The following is a 21,027-nucleotide window of genomic DNA, read 5'->3' as shown; positions in this document are numbered from 1 at the left end:
GAGGTGCTTCGCGCGGACATCTACCACATCGACGTAGAATGGGTGCGCAGGACGCTCAAAAAATATTGGTAGCCGGCAGGAGAATTGATAAAAATGTAATATTTTGAAAATAAATTTTGCCCTTTTTTTGAGAAATTGACATTTGGATGATCACATGGGTTTGCTAAGATAAATGGGTTGTCGCAAACTGGTGAAGGCACATGCACGCAGCAAATAAAGGCAAGAGGTATTGAAACTATGAAAGGCCATTCTATGTTTTTCCGTTAAACACATATGTTTAAAAAATACATACCTAAAAAAAGCTCAAGCAGTTTAATCGAATGTGTAATTGCTTAGAATTTCTTACCAGAGCTAAAAGAAATAGGTTATCCATAGTGATGGCGAAGAAAACAGTTGTGAATATTTCGTTAGAACTAAGTTTGAAGCTCTGGACGTAACCCTTTAGTAAAAACTATTATATAAAAATAGACTAGGCACATAAAGTTTAAAGAACCGATTTTGCTAAGCAGTAAGCGTTGCTAAACATAAAGACTCGAAACAGAATTGCCATCGCTTTTTCCCCCGCTTTGTCTCAAAAATAAGCGTTATAACTTTAGCTCATATTTTTAGAAGGTCGACGAAAGATAGACTCGAAAAAGTATTTTTTTAGCGCCTTATAGGTAAATCTTAGAGGTTTCAAGAATAATTTAAGTCGCGTTAACTCCCACAACTGAGCAGGTATTCCAAATCCATTGGGATCTAAGACAAAAGGTTCACACACTTTATCCACTTGATAGTCGATCTGAATTGCCACTTTTTAATGCCTTTTTTTTTAATACTTTGAATGCCGTTAGCTCTTAAGAAAGAAATAAGTGTCCTTTTTATAATCTTCTGGTAGCATTTGGACTATAAACGGACTCGGGGACAAACAAAAGAGGTACCCATGGAAGTATTCATTCGTAGGTCCATCTTCTGACTTCTGTTCACCGTTTTAAATCCTTTACTTTATAGAGTGAATCATTTTACTTTAATCTAAATATTTTTAGGCCCATAAGGCAAGGTTTAGGCTTTCTCATTCATGACCTCTTAGAATTTCCGAGGTTGGCAATGCCATAGCCCTCGCACTTATTTTTTCTTTGCTAACTCTCTTTATTGAAGTAACACAAACGATTCCTTAGGGTTGTTGTCTTTCAACCTGCGTGAAAAACGTACAGAACAGGCCAAAAGTTTCGCATGATGACGTTGTCGACGTCGGCCGCGGTGCGGGCGCCGGTTAAGCCTCCGCGACTATGCGTATTGCGTAATGACCCTTGCACGCACAAATCCACTTCGTCTAGGTGGACTTTAGCCCGTTCGGAACAGTAAGTGTAACTTTCCACGCGTCTGGCTTTCCAATGCGGTAACTAGGACACACGAAAAAGCCTAAGCGGCAAAAAATATGAGAACTAACGTTCGTTCAGTAAGCCAACACGGCACAGTAACCCACTTGCACGTAGGCGTACAAACACGAGTGTTTAAGTGTGTTCGATTGTTAATCTCCTCACGAAGACAAATCATCTGGGACTAGTTTGCCATAACAGACAGGTTAGAGGCATCTTCCCTTAAAATTGCAAACAAGCAATATCGCTCATAGCTCGTACTATTCATCTCTACCACAGCGAAGTGTCGCTCCATTTCAAATCAATGAAGGGTCTCTTGGTGAGTGTACAAGTATAAATTTAGACGCGCATGTATATGTTTTCCTATGGGTATGATGATAGTGGACTGAACTGAGGATACAACTGAAACGGGAAGACATTCTGCATTTATATGCGGTGAGCACAATGAGACAATGTTAGTACCTATCTCGATCTATGTGTCCCTCTCGTTCGTGTCGAGGCTTCACGATGTTGAGCCTAATAAACACACCCGGCCGTTCCCATGGGGCGGCGCGTTGCCGAAACATTTCGGAATCTCGTCGATACTTCTGCTAGCTACATACAAGCTGTTCGCATTAGTCCTTCTGTCGTGCTTGGCACAGACAGTTCCCTTCTGGTTTCGAGCTCAGCTTAGATTTAGGATTTAGGAATCACCGACTTGACGCTCGAAATTCTAGTGTGACACTCCAAACTCATTGTTCCTGACTCCCGTCTGACTCTGCAGGCTGATTAGTCACGGTGGCGGCGATGACGGACGTGCTATGTAGCTCCGACTCAAAGAGGGGCAAAATATGAGTATGGTACGAAGAAACTCGAAAGACCGAACACGGGATACCAACAATGAAAACACGCTAAAGCATTTGTGTGATTAGTTATTATTAGGCTCACGTGCCCTGCGCTCTATTTTAGGGAGGACAACTTCTCAAAGCTATGACAAACAAACCAACGAGCCAGAAGCTACCATTTTCTTGCTGGCCCTTTCCTTTACCCCCACTTCTTATTTTGAACCCCCTTTCGCTGTCCCTCCGCACTGTTGTTGCTACATCCCTGCTTCCTTTAATTACAATGTTCTTTCTTCTCTGCCGGTTTGTCCGTCAGTGGCACTTACGGCCTTGGTTCTGCCAGTGTTGGCAACGACCGCGACGAGTATGACAACATAGTAATACCGATGGTCCTGGAAGCGTAGTTCATTAGTTAATTAATCGTCTTGTCGCCGTTGTAGTCAAATGTAGTAAGTTTGTATACGGTGAGCTAGCCTGATCTCCGGATATATGCTACCCATTGCTTTGAGGGAGGCTGCGTGCATCGCGCGGGGGAATACAGTGCGTAAGGCAGTTAGGTGGAACGAGCGTGATGCAAGATATGGTGACATGGATCGGGCAGAAAAGGGGGACATAAATGACACAAGATGAAAACAGAGAATGAAATGGAGCCGGAGTGCGTGGGACTGCCTAAGACAGCCCAAGCAAAAGAGAAAATTAAGAGATGGGCCTGCGGACCTAGGTTTTATGCCGTTGTCGCCCCCGACAGTGTCAAATTCTAGCGGTCTGTCGGGAAGACCGTTCACCGGACGGTAGTCTCCTGTTCCTGCGGAGGAGAAAAGGATTAGAGGTCAAATAGTTCCCGTTGTGTAAATAAGGTTGATATATCGTCTGCGGGTCGTCTGTAGGAATTGGTAAGTGAAAACGAGTGATCGGTGTACGGGTGTCGATTGCCAGAGCTCTGCATATGCACATTCAGATGTTAGAGATATCGACGGATTAACCTGGTACTCGACACAGCATTACCTCCTTATCGTGCAATGGTTAAAATGTAAAGGCAATCTTTTATTATTAATCTTTCCTTTAAACAAACTAAAAGTTAAACTAAGTTATGATCTATCTAGCGCATGTTATCACGTGCCTACGGCTACGATTGGTACGATCGCATTATGATCAGACGGGAGAAAATGATACAATAGATACCTGTTACTATTGTTTGCAAAGAAGAATTCTGTTTTGTGTTACTCGATCGTAGGGTTGTAGTTAGTTAACTTAGTGTCTATGCGCCAATGTAAAGTTTATGTACGAATACCTTTTCATTAAATTCTGACTTATGTCTGATTATTTAAGTTCTACCGAAACAATATGGTGAGATGCGAAGATCGGAACGAAAACGAGAAATATATCGTTTAATTGTATTTGGATTTTAATTTTTTACTTTTTTTTTGACGTAAAAGGACATCGTATCTACAGTAGGTTCTTGTATTTGTATATTCTATCCTATACGGTCGACTTCGTGCTACTGACATCTCCAAAGGCTAAAATGATCTGAACTAGTTTCACCTTGGTATACATCAGCACCACATTAGTGTAAGACACTATAAGAACTAGTCTATAATGCCGAGCTGTGTTTTTGTTTAGGATCCAGTCTCAGAAAAACGTAAACTCTGTATAAATTCAACAAAGTTAGTTGACATGACATATCGAAGTGTGTTATAATTAAATAATGTAAAATATATATAAAAATCTGTCCTGTAACTACTAAATGAAAGCATATGGATATAAGAGTACACGTGGACAAATTAGATTATCTAATTCAGGTGTTTTACTTCGCAAGCGCATATCTTCTATACCCCACATAATGGCATAAATAAATATATATGAAAAACTACAACTTTTATCTCTGGAAAGCACGTTTGGACCATTTATTCGATAGCAGAGCACCACAGTTGGACATGTGCGTGTTCCATAAAACAGCTTTAAGCGCAGATTACTACACTTCTGACATTTCAGTATAGCAGCTTTAGTTCGGATTAGTAATTATTGACCATACGCCGCTCAGATCGACTATGCACATGTAATAACAGTGTGAAAGCATTGCCTAGAGATAGGTTCTTTCGGGGGTAAAATTCGAGGGTCAGCTCGCCTCATATTTTAATTAAGGGCTATCCGCTGCATACTAGTTCTACTACGATGGCTTACTACTCACATGAATTGTAGTCGAAGTAACTATCAGCGAGCTACCATAAATTCAACTACGGGTTTGCAGTCGTCTCCTAAAAGTGTGCCCGTTGCCCAAGCAATTCCCACCACGCCTGCCATTTCCACCGTATCCGCCGTCAACTGAATTCCCCTTCGCTGAGTTATACACAGTACGTTAGTATAGAAGGCTTGATCTCTGGAGAAACTTCTGTTCCGAATCGCGAGTATGCTAGGCTTGCTCTAGGCATTTCCCCATCGATGCACACACTTGCCAACGAAATAGCGATTTCGTTCCACTCCGACGAATAATCTAGGACCGAAGCGCTTGTGCCATCTTAGTCAATTAACGGGGCAAGTCACTGAATCTTGAAAGATGGCTACTGCCCCCCCCCCCCCCCTGTTGCGTTTAGCCTCACCGACTATGAGAGGACACCGAATTCGGATGTTGCTTAATCTACTCCGGCTCTTGAGAGTCAGCGGTATAGAGATGCTGGTAATTGCTGAAGTTCGTGTATAAAAATATGTTAGTCTTTTTCTTAAGTTTAATTCTAATTAAGGTCACAAAAGAAAAGATGGAAATACATCGACAGGAAGCTCTTGAGAGGTGAACAGCTTTTTGTAGTGGCATACGTTGGATTTGCAATTTCATTATTCTTTAGTGCATTTTTTTTTTTATTATTCCAAATACAATGCTTTACAACAATTCTTGTTATAAATTTCGTGCCTAAGGTACGAAAAGCAGAAAATTCTGTCTTTACTAGAAAATACAGTTTGGTCGGTATAGCTTTATAACTGTCACATTTTGAAATCAAGATTCTTTTTAGTTATCAGATTCGCCTATTAGTTATTTAGCTCGGTTTGTGGAATTACTTTTTAATTTATTTATTGAACCGATGAATGGGCACCTAGTTTATTTAACAACTGCACACAGAATAAATCCGAATGTAAATTGTAGTTTTGTAAACTATCGTTTAAGGCCCCAACGTCATTGTTAGCCGCTTGGTACTGGCTCTTCAGACTCAGAACCCATAAGGAAGCTATTTTTATAGGGTTAAATAAAAGAAAAACTAAGCACTATAAGTTAATGAAGGGCTGACGACGTCATCGCTTCTGTATTTCTGGAAATGGACAACACACCTACAACGTATTTCGTGGGCGACCTATCGCTGTTGTACGTTTGTAGTTTTAGCCTTTTAGAATCACATGGTTCGTGTAACCTCAAAAATCGATTCAATGTGAGCATCAGTTTAACATGGCCTGCTAGGCTCATGCTGAAGCCCAGTCAAAGCTTTGCCGCTTTCCCATTGATGAGGCGATAATTGAGGAGACAGTATTGTTTAGCATAGGTTTAGAGGAAACCTGATGACAATTGAACCGATTTTAAAGGTTTCCTTTAGCCGACTCCTAAGCTCAGGAGTGCCTCACAGTTGCCTGTTCTTGAAACTCGCACCGATTTCGCATCCATGTGTCCTCGTCATCTATCTCTCCGGCGCTTCTGGTATATTCGTAAATTTCTTTCTTTCCTAGAAGACATCATTTTCCTTATTAGCCCTTTGACGACCCTGTACAATCTCAAGCCAAACTCGTCTTTTTTTTTTTTGTGCAAATTCATATACTCGCGTTATAATTGCGCTGAACTTCGCACACGGTTCGCACTGTAGAGTTTTATTAGTCATCGATAGGAACCAGTTGACGATTCATAAACCTTTCATTTGTGCTTTCACTCAGAGAACACCCTGAGAGATGTTCCGTTTCGATTTATTACGCTTCACTTACGTCATCGTTTTACCGAGAATATTGATTTTCTTAAGTTTGCTATGTAAAACGGATCAGACATAATTGGTACTACCTTTCTAATAATACATTACTTACAAAATCAAAACCATTACGCAATCCTTCCCTTCATACGTTACGTGTTCACATGATGCTCCACGTCACGTAGCTTTTTTCTAGAAATAGCGTAGCTAATCGTATTTCGTGAATGTAAGTTAAATATCTGCACATACACCAGCAACTGTTATTAATATGGGACGGAAAACTGTGAACTTTGGTTGATGATTAGGCCTAAGCCGATTGCTTCAGCCTAAAGCCTTCCACCTAAGGGCATTTGTTACAGTTGCATGTTTCATACCAGCACATGCAAGTAAGAAATACATACTACGTTTAAGGTCATGTGTGCATACATAAACGCCGGTATCCAGGCACAAATCTTTGACTTGTGTATACACGTACGTGAAAGAAGCCGTTGTTGATTGAAGATGATCCCCTGCCTGATTCCGATAAGCCAACATGTGGACTAACCTCAATCGTGTGCGCGGGCGGATGACTATATTACTCGCGCATTTGTCGCCCTACGGTTTCGCTATAAAAGAACCTGTATTAAGCCAGCAGTACTGAATTGCAACCGATTCACTTAAAATTAGGATGGAGCTTGTCCCGGTTGTCACGCAGTGTCCAATTTAAATTTACCCACCGCCTATGCTATGCTGAAGTCGCGGTTCTCGGTACCCCTCCGGAAGGACGAAGAACTGTATAGAGATTTGGTGAATTCAACTGAATTTTAGATCTTTTTCTTTCCCCACATATACAAAGGGCAAAATGCAGACCAATTCGCTTATCAACTAAACGGTCTAGGTATACCGGTGAATGACGGCTCATCAGATCCTGTTATTTCTGCTTTAGCATAATTTTTTAAATACTGTAGTTCAAAACCCCGCCTCGAACTGTAATCGTAGCCGTAATTTTCGAGCGTGAGTGTAACAGAGTCCCAATTGTTCCATTCTTTCAACAAGTAACTGAAAGTTTTTTTTTTTTATACAACTTGAACCACTTTTGCCATTTAAAACGTAAATCAAACAACTATATGTTTCTTTTATCGCCTTTTCTTACCAGATCTTATGGCCATACACATGTGCCACATAATGAAAATATGTTTGAGCAAAAACGACATATTTTCCGCGTAACTGAGAGCTGAGAGTAAGCCTGCAATTTTCATCCGTTAACATAGCCAACATATGGCTGCTATGGGAACAGATCTAGCACGCAGCACGGTAGCATAACTGAATGACATTAACCGGCCACATAATGTATGTGATAACGAGAAGCAATGATCCAGGACCACGAGTTCATCATGTGCTCCATAACGCTTCGACTGGCCAGCTGCTTCTCTTACCTCCTCGTTCTTGACGAAACTTGCGATTACGGCACTGTAAGTCTGAGAAGGCTTAAAGAAATTCCGTGACCACTTTCCAGTCGACAACTGTTGATGCGCCGACATTTCCTTTAGGTTTCTTCGATTCTCCATCGATGAAAGTGATCCGCTAGTGAAGGAGAATATTACCATTTGATTATAAGAATATGATCTCGATTAAGATAAACGCCTGACTGCCTTTTTCGAGTGAGGGAAGAGCGTTCTCTAACTTCTAAACCGATTGGTAAAGCTATTGTTCCACGTGCTACCATATTCAGGCCGTGGGTGCCGCTCCCTCTATCGTCATTGATCGTTTCTATCAAAATTATTCCCCCTTCTGTACAGGTTTTTTCATGTCGCACTTTCCTATGTCCTCTTTCTGATCCTCTAGCGGGCTGCTTCTACAAAGACACGTTTGCACGACGAAAGTTGCCGCTGAAATCCGAGCACGAAAATCTCCAAAACTTTTAGTCTCACGCCTTTAACACAACTACACATATTTACTGTAATTAACTGTAATCAAGTCATGGTTGGTTAAGTGCAACAGGGCTGGCCACAAGAAAGCTTTTCCAGATACTAAAAAAACTGAAAAGAATATGAATCAATGTATATGTCATTTTGCTCATTGCATAGACAATATAGGGAAAATTGTTGGACAAAACAGATAGCAAAAGTTATGTTCTTCTGTATGCATGGTCATATAGAAATAAGTGTAGTACTCATATAACGCTGAACTATTTGTGAAAGACAAGCTCGACGTTGGCCAACCGTCTGGCTTAGCTAGGAATAGAGTCAGATTAAAGTACTACCTATTCATTTAATGTGTTTTTGATATAGTCAGCGCGTGCTCAGTGACTGATACATTGATACTGATTATAAGGCCTTGTTTAAAAGTGAGAAAAGAATTACCTAAAGGAGCGTAGCACGTAAGAGATAAATGCCTGCTTTTCTCAGTAAGTACTCTCTCTAATATTATGTGGTTTAAAATATTTGAAAAAGCTATAAACACTGAGTGAGTACCCGTTCATTATAAACACGAGTTTACCATACTTGCTTATGCGAGCACGGGCACCAACCATTCATCAACGGTCACTCCCTGCTCCGTGGCTCTTTCCGTTTTTTCTTCGTACTAATTTTCAGCAGGTATACAGAGAGACGTACAAGAATCACAGATAATATAAGCTAATGTTGGCGGGGCAGTGGTTAGCATGTTTCGAAAATATCGAAATTATGACGCGTGCCGTCAAACTGCGTTTACGAGTCTCTTATTAAAGATTGCCGTCGTTAATTGTTTGAAGAATGAATGTTGTTGTATTATACCCACGATTGGTCATCGTGGGTTGTTTTTCCTTTTTGAATTGCAAAAGTTTTCTATCAGTTGTCTTGCTGAACTGGCAAGTACTGTTCCTTAGACAATGGGACCTCAAAGGCGAAAATTCGTGAACGTTTTCGGTATGTGTAATGAGCAACTGAACTCTAACGGCGTACTTGATACTATTTACCAATTGCCTCAACAAACTCTTCAACGAAAATGACGCATGCGTCAACAAATGCTGTTGTGATCGGTTATTCTACTATCGATTATTTAATAATTAAGTAGAACCATTCTAGATTTTGCTATTTTTTGTTATGATAATAATAATTATTATTATTATTGTAGAATAGGTTTAACATAGCTTCGATTACTGTAAGTTGAAATCGCGGTTTAAGGATCTATGCGTAGCGTTAATCTCTATTATGTCCTTTTGCTTATTCGCAAGCAGGTGTTTAGTGGTAAAAATTTTCTTTCGCTATGATAGTAGCTAATATCGGATCTCGTGTTAACTTTATGTTATACTATATAGGTCTATGACCTTAAAGAACAGTCTGTATCTGACACAAAATTGTAGCAAGACTGTATGATAATACTAAACGTAAATAAATAAAAACCTAATACTAGTTTCACATTGAATGTAGATATTAAATGACCCTTGTTCCAAGACCACCATAACACTAGGCGTTCCCCAGACGTATCGCTTTAATATTCAAATCATTCAGCCATGTCATAGCATTGATGCAGTCGGTATAAATATATCAAAGCTCAACCCAGCTGTAGATAACTCACTTACGCAACGCGCTCTAGCGGCTTGCTCATGCAACAAGTATATAACTTTATGTCTGCGCCGGAATCATCGGGCCGCTGCTACTGCTAGCTTCACTATCGACTAGGTTACGCTTTGACTTCAAAACTTACGTTTTTTCAGTACGCGTCGTACTAATCGATGCATTCATTGACAGTAATCGGTTATCCGGAATCGATTCCTCTGTTGACTCGTGGATCCATTCAGGACTGGTTGTGCACAAACAAACGACTGACTACACTCTCTGCCCTGGGTGCAAGTAAATCGATATCTCTTTGCGTTATGTACAAACTGAAGGCGGAAATAGAGGTGACTCAGATATTTGCATTATTTCGTCACAGTTTTAACTGAACTTCGATTCTTTATTTTTGCAGGTTTTCCTTCCACTTTGTGCAATTCTTTTCCTTCTGTTGTTTATAAATGACTTTGTACCGTACTCACTCACCTCGCGCACAATTCTTGGCTTGTAGGCTTTGGGGTAAGAATTAAACTATACAATACGTAAATGGGCTTTGCTAACGTTCCGACAGCTTAATGACTCTAGATCTTGACACAACACCAATGGCACCCTTCAATCTGAAGGTTTTTTTAGCCCAGCGAGATGCTCACATCGACAGGTAAAGCTACATCGTCCAAAAGGTACCGCCGTGATAACCCTGTCAGCGATTCTACGTAGCATCAACTTCAATGAACGAATACAGAACCGCGTTCTTGTTATTTGTCACGTTTAACAGGAATATTAACTTTTTGTACTGAAACATTGGTACATCAGTCACCTTGCATCCGGAATCCACCTCTATCGTTACTTCAACATATCCGGTATGAACCACATCAAGTCAGTTCATAAGTATGAAAATTAACGCATTTGTTACTAGTATTGGTACTATTTTGGATAACGTATAATGCATTAGCATATCTCCAGAGAATTAACCTTAAACTCACTCCAACAATCTTTTTCCAGAGGTGATGCGTCCACACGTTGGGCCCACGTCCCTGCAACGAATGCACTGGCCACCCTTGAAGATTGCATCAGATCGCATCTGGAGAATGCTCGCTGGCTTTAGTTATTTTGCAGAGTGGCGCACGGGGTTTGCCTTACGGGAGTATCGTCACTTTCTACAGCATTAGCTTCTTTGAAAGCCGCTATTGTCACTGTTTCGTCAATTTAATTTCCGAGCAAATTTCTGTACCATTTGGCCAAATTTTTGGCTTTGATATTCCAAACAGTCAATCGGTATACGGGCTTTCTGAGTGTATATAGGCTGCGTACTTCGCCGAGGTCGTCGCAACTATTCATTGCTGGGACTTCTAAGTAAATCTGATCCCTTTAGTCACTAAATGGGCCCGACGTAAGGTAAATTAATAACGTCACAACTTGCTTTGATTTTTGGTGTTTGATGATAGAATCGTCGACTTTGCTATTGTATGAGGCCCGTTGCTCAACGTCTTCGCAGAATTTTGAAACTGAAGCCATGCCTGTCGATCGGCACACGCGTGTAATTTGGCACATGCGTCAAGGAAAATGTGTCTCCGCTTATGCTCGGGTGTTTGTTTACCTCTGGTACTAAGTCTCGGCTGTCGATAGTGCGGGCGTTTCGTAATTCATGTCCTTTCAGTGCACTCCAACGTTATACTTTCCATGGATTTTTTCTTTCTCTGTCCTAAGTCTTTCCTGTAATGACAGAGAGCAAATATACAATTACCGCATTTGTACGCTGAACATTATCGTCTCTTTATTGTCATTGCCTAAGTTGAGGAACAAGCTTTTTGATATCAATGAAATTTATGTGTCGTGCATTGATTCTTTGTGCTTGTCTTAAAGATTGCCGCTGTTTAGAGAAAAACTCGTTCGACAGGTGTTCAATATCCCTTGAGCTCCGAAAAGATAAGTGACTCCAATTCATCGGCATTCCCAAAAGAACTGCCATTTACCTTACCTGGTGGTAGGCTCAAGGTGAAGTGCTAAGAAGGTGTTACTCCCTTAAGGCTATGATGGTCTTTTATCAGGGCTCTCTAAGGGCTATTAGGTCCTGCGACTATCATGAACAGCATCAAATTCCAGAGCTCTTGGGTCGAGTAAGGCACATATGTTACACTTCCTATTTTTCTACCAAATGTCTTGGCCATAGAGTTCTATATAACCTGAGTACATTCTATATGTAGGGATAATTGGAGGTGAAGTTTCTCAGCGGTCTGTAATGTTTGATTTAGACGGTCAAGATTTGAAAAATTGTTGGTCGCATGGATCCTGTTCTCGTACAAATCAGAGTTGACTCAATATAAACGGACGGCTTTGAGGGTTCCACATGCTTCTGTGAATACAAAGTTACTCAGAGATCTTTTTCCTCTTGTTTGTTCACTCAAAGTCGGCATGACCTATGGATTTCAGAATAGGATCCAAAGTAAAAATAATGTTACATCGATTTTAAGCACTTCATATAGCTGCGTAACTTATAGTATTAAAAACTTTTAGTTACTCGTGTCCGCGTTTTAAATATTGTTTGTTCGTCGTAATAAGTTTAAAATGATTCGAAGCCTAAAATGGACGAAGGATATCTTGCAAGTAAACACAACATTCAGTCTTGGCTCAGTAGTTAAGTAAGGAAATAAAAACAGGACATAAAATTATGTAGACTTTGAGTAACTAATGGAATACTCCAAGAGTAGCTTATATATATATATATATATACTCTCCCTATTTCCCCTGCGTGTTTCGTCGACTTTAATCGCTGTATATTTATATGGGTGATTATTGCTATACATTGGTTTTCCTTAACAACTGCTTGATATTAGTTCTAAAAGTCCTAATCATTGTTGTGGGTAAACTTGAGTTGAGAAAATTTTATGACAAAAACATATCTTAGAAAAAACAAATCTTCATATTTGAAAATTTAAGAGCGGCCGAGACTATTCCGATATTGAGGGCTAGCAGGCGGCGCTGCTGAGTTGGGCACGTAATTTCTAGCAGTTAGTATACTTCGATCTTTATGTCAAGAAGTGTTATCGGTTGCATAAATCTCAGACTGCCTCCCCCTTTTCGACAGACCTAAAAGCATTCCTTTTACTCCTTGTATGTATGTATGTATGTAACATGCATCCCATGCGTCTAAGATTTGGAAACAAGCATGTTACGATTAAAAAAATCTCGCAAATTCACTTTTTAGCGATAACTTTACGTGAGGTTAATTACTACTGTCACTTTGTGGCTGTTTCTGCTGAGGGAGACAGCGCAGATACCCTAAAAGACCACTCACGTAACTGCTGGTACAATAGTAAAATGCCTTTTTTCCGTTTTGCCAAATTTGATCCTACGGATCACCAAATTATCTTCTGCCTTTCGAATTTGTCCACAATTGCCCTATTCTCTGTAACGTAGAGCAATGTGCCCTCCGTACCAAGATAAAGCACTTTGAAACTAACATATTCACCGGTCTTTTTGCACGTTTGTAAAGGCTTTCGTTGCTTGAGGACATCTACAAAGCCTAACCGTTTTAGCTGGACGATTATTTTCGATTGAAAGTTTAACTTTTTCAAAAATGAAAATAAATTCGGACAAGAACTTTTTTAGAGACTTGTAGTAACAGGAATAATAATAACAGCGGAAAATGGAGTTTTCTTATCGAATCATTGGAAAATATTGCTACTAAGGAAGTAATAGGCTATTCCAAACCGCAGGAAAGATAACAGTTTTCTAATGTATAGAGGAATTCGATCCCTTTACGCAACAGACTCTCGATTTTAGCATCCTCAATACATGAACACTACCCAAGTCCTTTGCACTAGATATGAAAACAACTTACAAACGCTTGTTTTTAATAAATATATGTTTAGGTGCTCATGTTTGTTGGCCGATTAAAGTAAACTTTTACATTGATTGAAATTATTTGCGAACTTACCTCAATAGGGTCCTTGATTTAAAATTAAACCAATTGTTTTGTATGGACTTTGTGATAAGAACGAAGCAGTACCATTACACTCAAGTATTTTTAAAGATTGGTTCTACTGAATCTAGAGCAATCTCCCGCTCTCGACAACTTTTTAACGAACCGACATTGTACTTACTCCTGTGGCTAGTACATTATTACCGAAATAGCAAAGCAATACACATAGAACAAATAGAAATATAATTCAGCATAGCTGTGTCGTTCACAGACGTCATAAGACGTGACGTTTTCGAGCGCTAGAAACAGCAAAATCGTATTAATTATTTGTACAAAAATTTCGATTGACAACCATCCTTTTAGACGAATCGGCCATGAATACAGGTGTTTTTTGGCAAAATTTTTTCCGCAGCTAACATTCTATGAACGGCTAAGGGCAACACGATTTTCTATACGTCACTCTGTTTGGGAGTAAAGTTTCATTGACGACAAAGCGAACAAGAAAGCATGTGAAGTCATCTAACCGCCATACGTACTCTCTTCGATTTGTATCCGATATCAAACCGCTAGTTCTGTGCATCGACTGTAGCTACTGTAGCGCGGTCATTTTGAAAACATCGAGAATGTTCTGTTTATCGTACATGACTGTGTGCAGAAAAAGCAATCGTACATGCTATCCCTAAGGTTTTTCGAGTTGATATTCCCCGGCTTATAAAGTGGCTTGTAAGCTAATCTGATGTAGCTTGTACTCGACATAAATGTCTGTGTTATTTCAAATGCTGCTAAAGACATTAATCCAAAATACTAGTGCTTTTAGCGGTACATAGTTACAATTTGCCGGTCTGCTAATATTAGAAAAATCGACAAGTAAAGGAAAAGTCTATTTGTCTTGACGATACGTAGCTTCTAAAGGCTTTCGTCAATGTTTAAATTTTTTGGTTTTACTGAAAAGTGTATTTTTGTTTCGTTTCCTTCATTACAAATACGCATGTATCGTCCGTTGCCGGTACGAAAAGTATGAATACTGTTGATATGTGATAGATTGAGTATAGTTTGGATTGGTACAATGCAATTTCGCGTTTTTCGTGTTTTAAATACTCTGGAAAGTTTAAGCCATAACATCTGAACTACAGTAGTTACGATTCACCTGCAGAGATTGCCGCATCTCCAAGAAATCTATGTTTGACCATTAGAAGATGCGTGCCTAAAATCGCCACTACGGACAACAAAACGAAATTTATTATTTTACTGAACTTAAATTGTTATTCAACAAAATATCCATATACCGTTCTTCCGAATGTATTGGTCGTTGTTAGATTTGAAATTGAAAGTGCTATTTAATTTTAGCTCAACACATACAACCAGCTTATCCAGTATATTGAACTCTTAAAGTACAATGGAAATTCGAAAACGTGTTTAAACACTGCCACACCTCTTCACACATCTATTCTGGCCCGATACGTGACAAATCTATTTACCACATTCTTCGTTTACTTCAGTACTTTTTCTGTATAATTTTATAGCATGTACGTTGAAAAATCTCATATTGAATTGACGCCGTATTTTTCGTGCTCTGTGTTCCTCAAAAGCCTCCATGATCACAGCAGCTTGTTCATCACACTTAATGGCTTATTTGATTTTATGGGGCATCATTATTCCATAATACTACAGAACGTACTACCTAGTCATCTTGCCTTTGTAGCCATCACTTTTACTGTTTATACTATATTGACGGCTTAAACGAACAATTTATTGCCGCTGCAAGTAACTTCGGTAAATGGCGAGCGGTTTGCTAGCTACAGCGAATCGGGTTCAAGCGTTTGCATATTTATAGCCCTTCGCTTCTTTATAAATCGCTAGCTTTCCGTAGCAATCTATGTTTAGACGAAGTCCTCGAAACACCGAAGATCTTACGATTTTCATAACTTGTGTACAGGATGCTTGACAAGTTAGGACGCTACATCGAAGAAACTTTAGAAATCGTTGTATTATACGTGAAAAAAGCACTATATAATCGTAACTTTCCACTGTGTAATAAGAACACTATATGAATTGGATATGAACCGGTTCCGGTTCCCTTCTCAGTGACTCGAACAACCCTATTCAATATCTGGTGTAAAGATCCCTATATCCTCATTCACGCTGCCTAATTCTAATTAGTGTTAGCACCCCTCGACCCCCCAACTTACCAACTTCTTGTAAGTAGAAAATAGCCTATAAAATGTTGTAACCGTATAGGGGGCGATTGCTTTGGGTACGTTTCCATAAAAAATAAATTTCATTTTTATAGGTACAAGTCGTGCATATTGTGCACGTTGGCCTTGAACAAGCGGCATTGCATTCGAGCTTCTCAGCATCCAGATATTCAGTCTAAGCCGAATGAACCAACATGGCGTTATTTTTATGCGATATCAAAAGTCAACAATTTTCTGATGGAATGGCTTTGCCGCCGAGGCCGTCAGCCAGTATGGTTCGAGGGCCGCTTAGTCATATACTTTATAGAGTACGCACATATTTAGATATACCCTATTCGCTTCATATTAGCCTATATTAAGGGTGCATGTTTTTATTCGTGAACATTTTAAGTAAACTATGTATATGCTCTGTGTCGCATAAAAAAGAAAAACAACAAAGCATATATATACATATATGCTCTGTTGTTATATATATTTGTGTATATGGTTTAAACACGGACAAGTCAGAGGTAGCTTCGTCGGTTGTCCGAGCACCCGCTTAATGGCGCGGCATGGCAATGAAGCATTTAATGATATTTCATTACTTCAATTTTTCTTCAGCTTTGCCGGGCAATTGGATCCGTTGCTATTAAAAGGATTCCGCAGGAGAGACAATTGGGAGGCTGGTAGAAAAAATTCTCTGAAGGAACTGCTATCTGCGGAGACTGCTCAGACCAAACATAATATATCGCAGAACCCTCCTGCACTCTGTGTTATTACATTTCCCATTAACGACAAGAGCTCCCCAAGTTCGCCCAAATGCTCTTGAAACATAAAACTAACTACCTAGTGTTCTTATTTTATGGGAAGAACGGACCATTCTTAGATCTACTTATGTATCATGAAAAAATGAGATAATTCGAAAATAAACTACGATATCCTTACTCTTGTTGTCCATATTTATTTCTTCGCTATTATAGAATAATGGCAAGGAATAACACTTGCTCGCTTTTTCCACTGCTTTCAACACGTTTTGAAGATCCCGTTTTGAGAAGATAAAGAAAATTTCGTCTTTGTAAAACCTGTGCGGATCAATTAAACGCGTTGGTTTTGGTTTTGCACTCAATATCAAGACCGCGATAACTGAGCTTTGTACTGTGATAGAGAATTATTAAAATAACAAAAGAATTTTGGCTAATACCAACAGATCTGTCGAATAGTAGCTACTCTTTACATGGGATTTTAATCGTAAACTAAACACTACGTAAGAAATTCAAATCTTCGATAACACGTTCAAGTACATGCCAACTTAAGCGCCCTCTCCAAAAACTGATAATTGAAAACTTCAATAGTTAGCCTATTTTTAATAAAAGTTTAAGCTCGGGCTGGCGTCCAGTAGTTCAATGATAAATAGTATGTATCTTTGTTTCATAACGTTTAAAAATTTATTAAACAACTAAAAACAATTAAAAATATACACATTTTTAGAGGACGAGCAATATCAATTTACACACAACAACAATAACAACAAACATGTCTGTTTTAGTAAGATGCTTTAGCAGGTTAATCGAATGACGCTACTAGGAGAATCGAAGAAAAAAATACATGTACTACTTTTATTTGATAAACATTGATAAAAACTGACAAACGATTTTGTGAAAGAAAAAAGATCCGGACGAAACTTTCTATGCCTATTTAGTGTGCTACAGGGTTGTGCTCTTGAGGCCATATTGTTCCAAAGTGACTATCTGAAATCGAGCTTCTTTTAAACTTTAAGCAAAGGACTTGAATTCGTATCGAAATCCTGACAACACCAAAGTTATAAGTTGTTGAAAGAATCCATCCATGAATTCTGAAGTATGCGCTCAAGCCAACAAGTTTCTATCCATTTTAAACTGTGCCGCTTTTTCAACGCGAAAAAACGTTCACTTACGTAAAACGTAATGCAACACAAATACAAAATATATACTTATAATTTCGCTTCATCTTTGTGCTTAATTACATGTAAAAATTGTGCACAAGTGACGATGCCTAAATTAAATGAAGGGAGTACGCGAATGTTTTTGTATGAAAGATAGAAACTGGCAAAGAAAAAAACATTACGCATAGGCCATGCACTGGGGCGGATTCTGTTCCAGCCCAGAATAGAAACAAATCGAAGGGGCTAATAAATTGTGGTGAATGAATCTGCGCGTTAGCTAACGTTGTCATTCAGTCCGCAATGTCATAATTTCTTCCAGTGTATGACAAACAAGGGTTAGCGTGCAGCTCTAGCATTTAGTACTGCTGGCAGTACTCTTTAAAAGCAGAGAGATGATTGCATAAGTCAACATACCTCATGGGAGTCTATACGATGCCCTTGTAGCATGTCTATGACGCATGTTAGCTATGCAGGAGAACCAACAGGTGAAAGCCTTCGATTGTGCTGCTAATTATACATTTTTTGTTTAGTAATAAAAAATGGCATCGATATTTAGAGCTTATTGTAAATTCTAGTTCTATTATTAATTAAAACCTTGGTAATAAAGTTAGAAATTATCGGTCGGCAGCAGGCAAGCTTGCCATAAATAATACAGTTAATTAACTGTGTATTATCAAGTTACTCCCGAAGCTTCTGTGTTTTTGACAGCGTGTTGTTTGGAACTTTGTGGGTGAGGACAGTAGATAACGGCGTCATCGCTGCACTATCAATGAAATCGATTAGATTAACCAATAGTCAATAACCCTTCATATGAAGATACTGTGAACTACAAAAACAATAAAAGAGATAACAAAGTACGTTCAGATAATCGATTTTTTGTCTGAAAAAAAACACGCATTTACGATATTTACGGACAAAGAAGACTAGATCGTACGGTGTCCGTTAAGGATCTTTGTCGCGTCCACGGAACATAGACAAGCGACTGCTTACTTGAGCATATGCTATAACTTCCAATAGTGTTCTCCACTTCGAAGAGCAAAGCTTCAGACATTCGTTCAACGTGCACGCACGCTAGGTTAGCTTTTGACTCGTACATGACTGTTCAACATCGTCCACCTCACCGCTTGTGGACTAATGGTGAGCAAAAACTTCCATAAGGCCTAGTTGAATATGGTGGTACACTAATAACGGAAATTAACTGGGCAGGCTGGGTTCGATGCCAATTGTATACGATTGAATAAAACGTCTGCCCGTAAGGAAGGATAACTTTCAGCTACCATTATTGCTAAGTCCTTTTTACTGGCTACTGATGTAGCCAGCAAAAGCGAGTGCGGTCATTTCCATCTAGCCGTTGTCGTTTCTAGTTGTTGCAAATTTGCGGATTGCAAGGGTGCTATTTTGCTATACTTTAGCGCGCGGATAGAGAGGATATCACTCTGACCAGGCCGAATTTTGCTTCCTATAGATCCACAAAGAAAGTACATGTCGAGAGTAAACCCGAAAAACCCTGACCTCCATCGGACCCTTACGTAGCGACCTGTAATATGCATACTCTATAGACTTACTCGTAGGACATAGCTACCGGTACGTTAAATGCGATAGGAACTGTCTTCATTCCACGGCTGTGTCGCTAATATACCACTAGCCTCACGTGATAAAAGATTACATTATATAGAGGCTATATCGAAGAGTAAATCGCATGCGAAGCTGTGATTGCTTCGAAAGCCTTCTGGCGCGGCCAGGGAAACGTTAATATCACCGTTCTTCTTGACAGTCGATGTATGCAGCGTAATACGTATACGTACATCGACCCGACTCCACGAGCTTCCTTTGCCTCTAACTACTCGTTCGGTCGTTTACTGTTTAAGTAGTTGGCAATTCCAATATGCCGTTTGTTTGTCCAGCACGACGTTGCTATCGCTAGCATTAGAGACAATAGACAATTGATCGTTTTGATGTGATATCCTTAAAAGCGTTATCGTCTAATTAGCACTATGTACAAAAGTCAACCCGAACGACCCAAGCGCTCTCATTTAATCACCTATTATCAAAGAAATTGTCAGTTTGTCAACAGTCATCATTGTCGCTATGACAAAATATAGAACAAACTATAATGGTTATAAATACAAGGTACTTTGTTTTACTACTTATACAAATTGTACAGCGTTGCAATCAATACATTACGTTTGACAAAACGGAAACTGAAAAATTGCACGCAGTCACAGGTTTGAACGGATGCAAAAGGCTTGGCACAATCATGGCTCTGCGTTCGACTGTACTTCAACATAGTTCTATAATACGCAATAGCTCTGTACATCGGTTCTTGCAATGTAAAATTGTCATTTAACTTTTTTGAAAAGATGTGGTTTTTTAGCTTTTCATGTCGTGTTTAGTAACTGTTTTCAATTAATTCAACTACTGTAGTACACCTTCGTTTGTCACTACGTAGGCTATTTGTTTCCAAACAGATATATTTCTGTTTGTTCTGTGCGGGGGAAGATTGTCTAGACCGCTGCGCAGCATATATTAAATCTGCATTGACCACATACAAATCGCGGTCTAAATTTCCCAAAGGATTACGCACGTCACCGGCTTAAATCTTCTATTGATTCTTAATCTTCATTCCAGTACTTCTATCGATTGCGACAGCCCTCATTTTTAATCACAGGAGTCGATTCAAGCCTTTGCAGGGCTTTTTGTATCCTTCATCAAAATCAGGCTTATAGTGACAGGCTCATTCCTTTGCAATCTCCAAGTGCTCCCAACTGTATTTAGTCCACGCTGCCAATTGAAATGATGGTAGCGTGCTCGGCTTAGTAATTTCGGCCAACCCGGCTATTAAGCCAGCACATGGCGAACTTTTTCTCCTTCTGTCAGATGGCTTACTAATCCATTTGCTTCTTGTGCCTTTTGTTTCTGCCTAGCCAGTACCCTTCCTTCTACTACTCATCTCAAAATAGCGCCCCCTAATCTTACCAACGTGGGCATAACCTCTCACACACACAACCCCTAGGACAAAGCCCGAGGCCCAAAGCTGCGTGGGTCGGCATTTGCTGCTGCTACTGCTCCTGCTGTCATTGTCGCTAATACTAAGTAAAATATAGAAAGGAGGAAAAGAAGTTGCGAGCCACACGAATGTGGGTAAGCATATCGGAGCATGGCGGGTCGGTAAATACGGCAACGCCAGTCGGCGGCTAGTTGCTTGCCGTACAGAGCTAGTCATTGGGTGTGGCATGTCATCCTGACGGCAAGCAATATGCTGGCTAGTGGTTTGCCAGTCTTCCCCCTTTGTGTATTCCTAACTTACGGGATAGTTGAGGATAAGTTTTGCTGCGCCACTACCGCAGCCATCACCAGTGTTTTTGACGCGTGATGTATTTG

The 21,027-nt window shown here is 39.7% G+C and overlaps 2 long non-coding RNA genes across 11 annotated transcripts; one reads left to right on the top strand and one right to left on the bottom strand.

The window, feature by feature from the left end:
* Positions 1-2,253: 2,253 nt before the first annotated feature.
* On the bottom strand, positions 2,254-14,039 carry LOC111249965 (uncharacterized). 10 transcript variants are annotated; one of them, XR_015325634.1, is made up of 6 exons: positions 13,567-14,039; positions 9,784-11,342; positions 6,593-7,680; positions 4,368-5,883; positions 2,897-2,984; positions 2,254-2,571 (listed from the first exon to the last, which is right to left on the bottom strand). It is a non-coding gene; the product is annotated as an uncharacterized LOC111249965 (long non-coding RNA). The 10 variants fall into 10 exon arrangements; XR_015325635.1 differs by having other exon boundaries at positions 2,897-2,978; XR_002673143.2 differs by lacking the exons at positions 2,254-2,571; positions 2,897-2,984 and having other exon boundaries at positions 4,054-4,860; positions 5,498-5,883; positions 13,567-14,031.
* A 4-nt stretch (positions 14,040-14,043) lies between these two features.
* Positions 14,044-16,669, top strand: LOC147755762 (uncharacterized). The gene is made up of 2 exons (XR_015325647.1): positions 14,044-14,274; positions 16,347-16,669. It is a non-coding gene; the product is annotated as an uncharacterized LOC147755762 (long non-coding RNA).
* The last annotated feature ends 4,358 nt before the right edge of the window (positions 16,670-21,027 follow it).

The sequence above is a fragment of the Varroa destructor genome, unplaced genomic scaffold (assembly GCF_002443255.2).
Source record: "Varroa destructor unplaced genomic scaffold, Vdes_3.0 BEIS01000004.1, whole genome shotgun sequence".
NCBI classification, from domain to species: domain Eukaryota; kingdom Metazoa; phylum Arthropoda; class Arachnida; order Mesostigmata; family Varroidae; genus Varroa; species Varroa destructor.
Note: the sequence above shows the minus strand (reverse complement) of the source record. Positions and strands in the feature narration are given on the sequence as shown.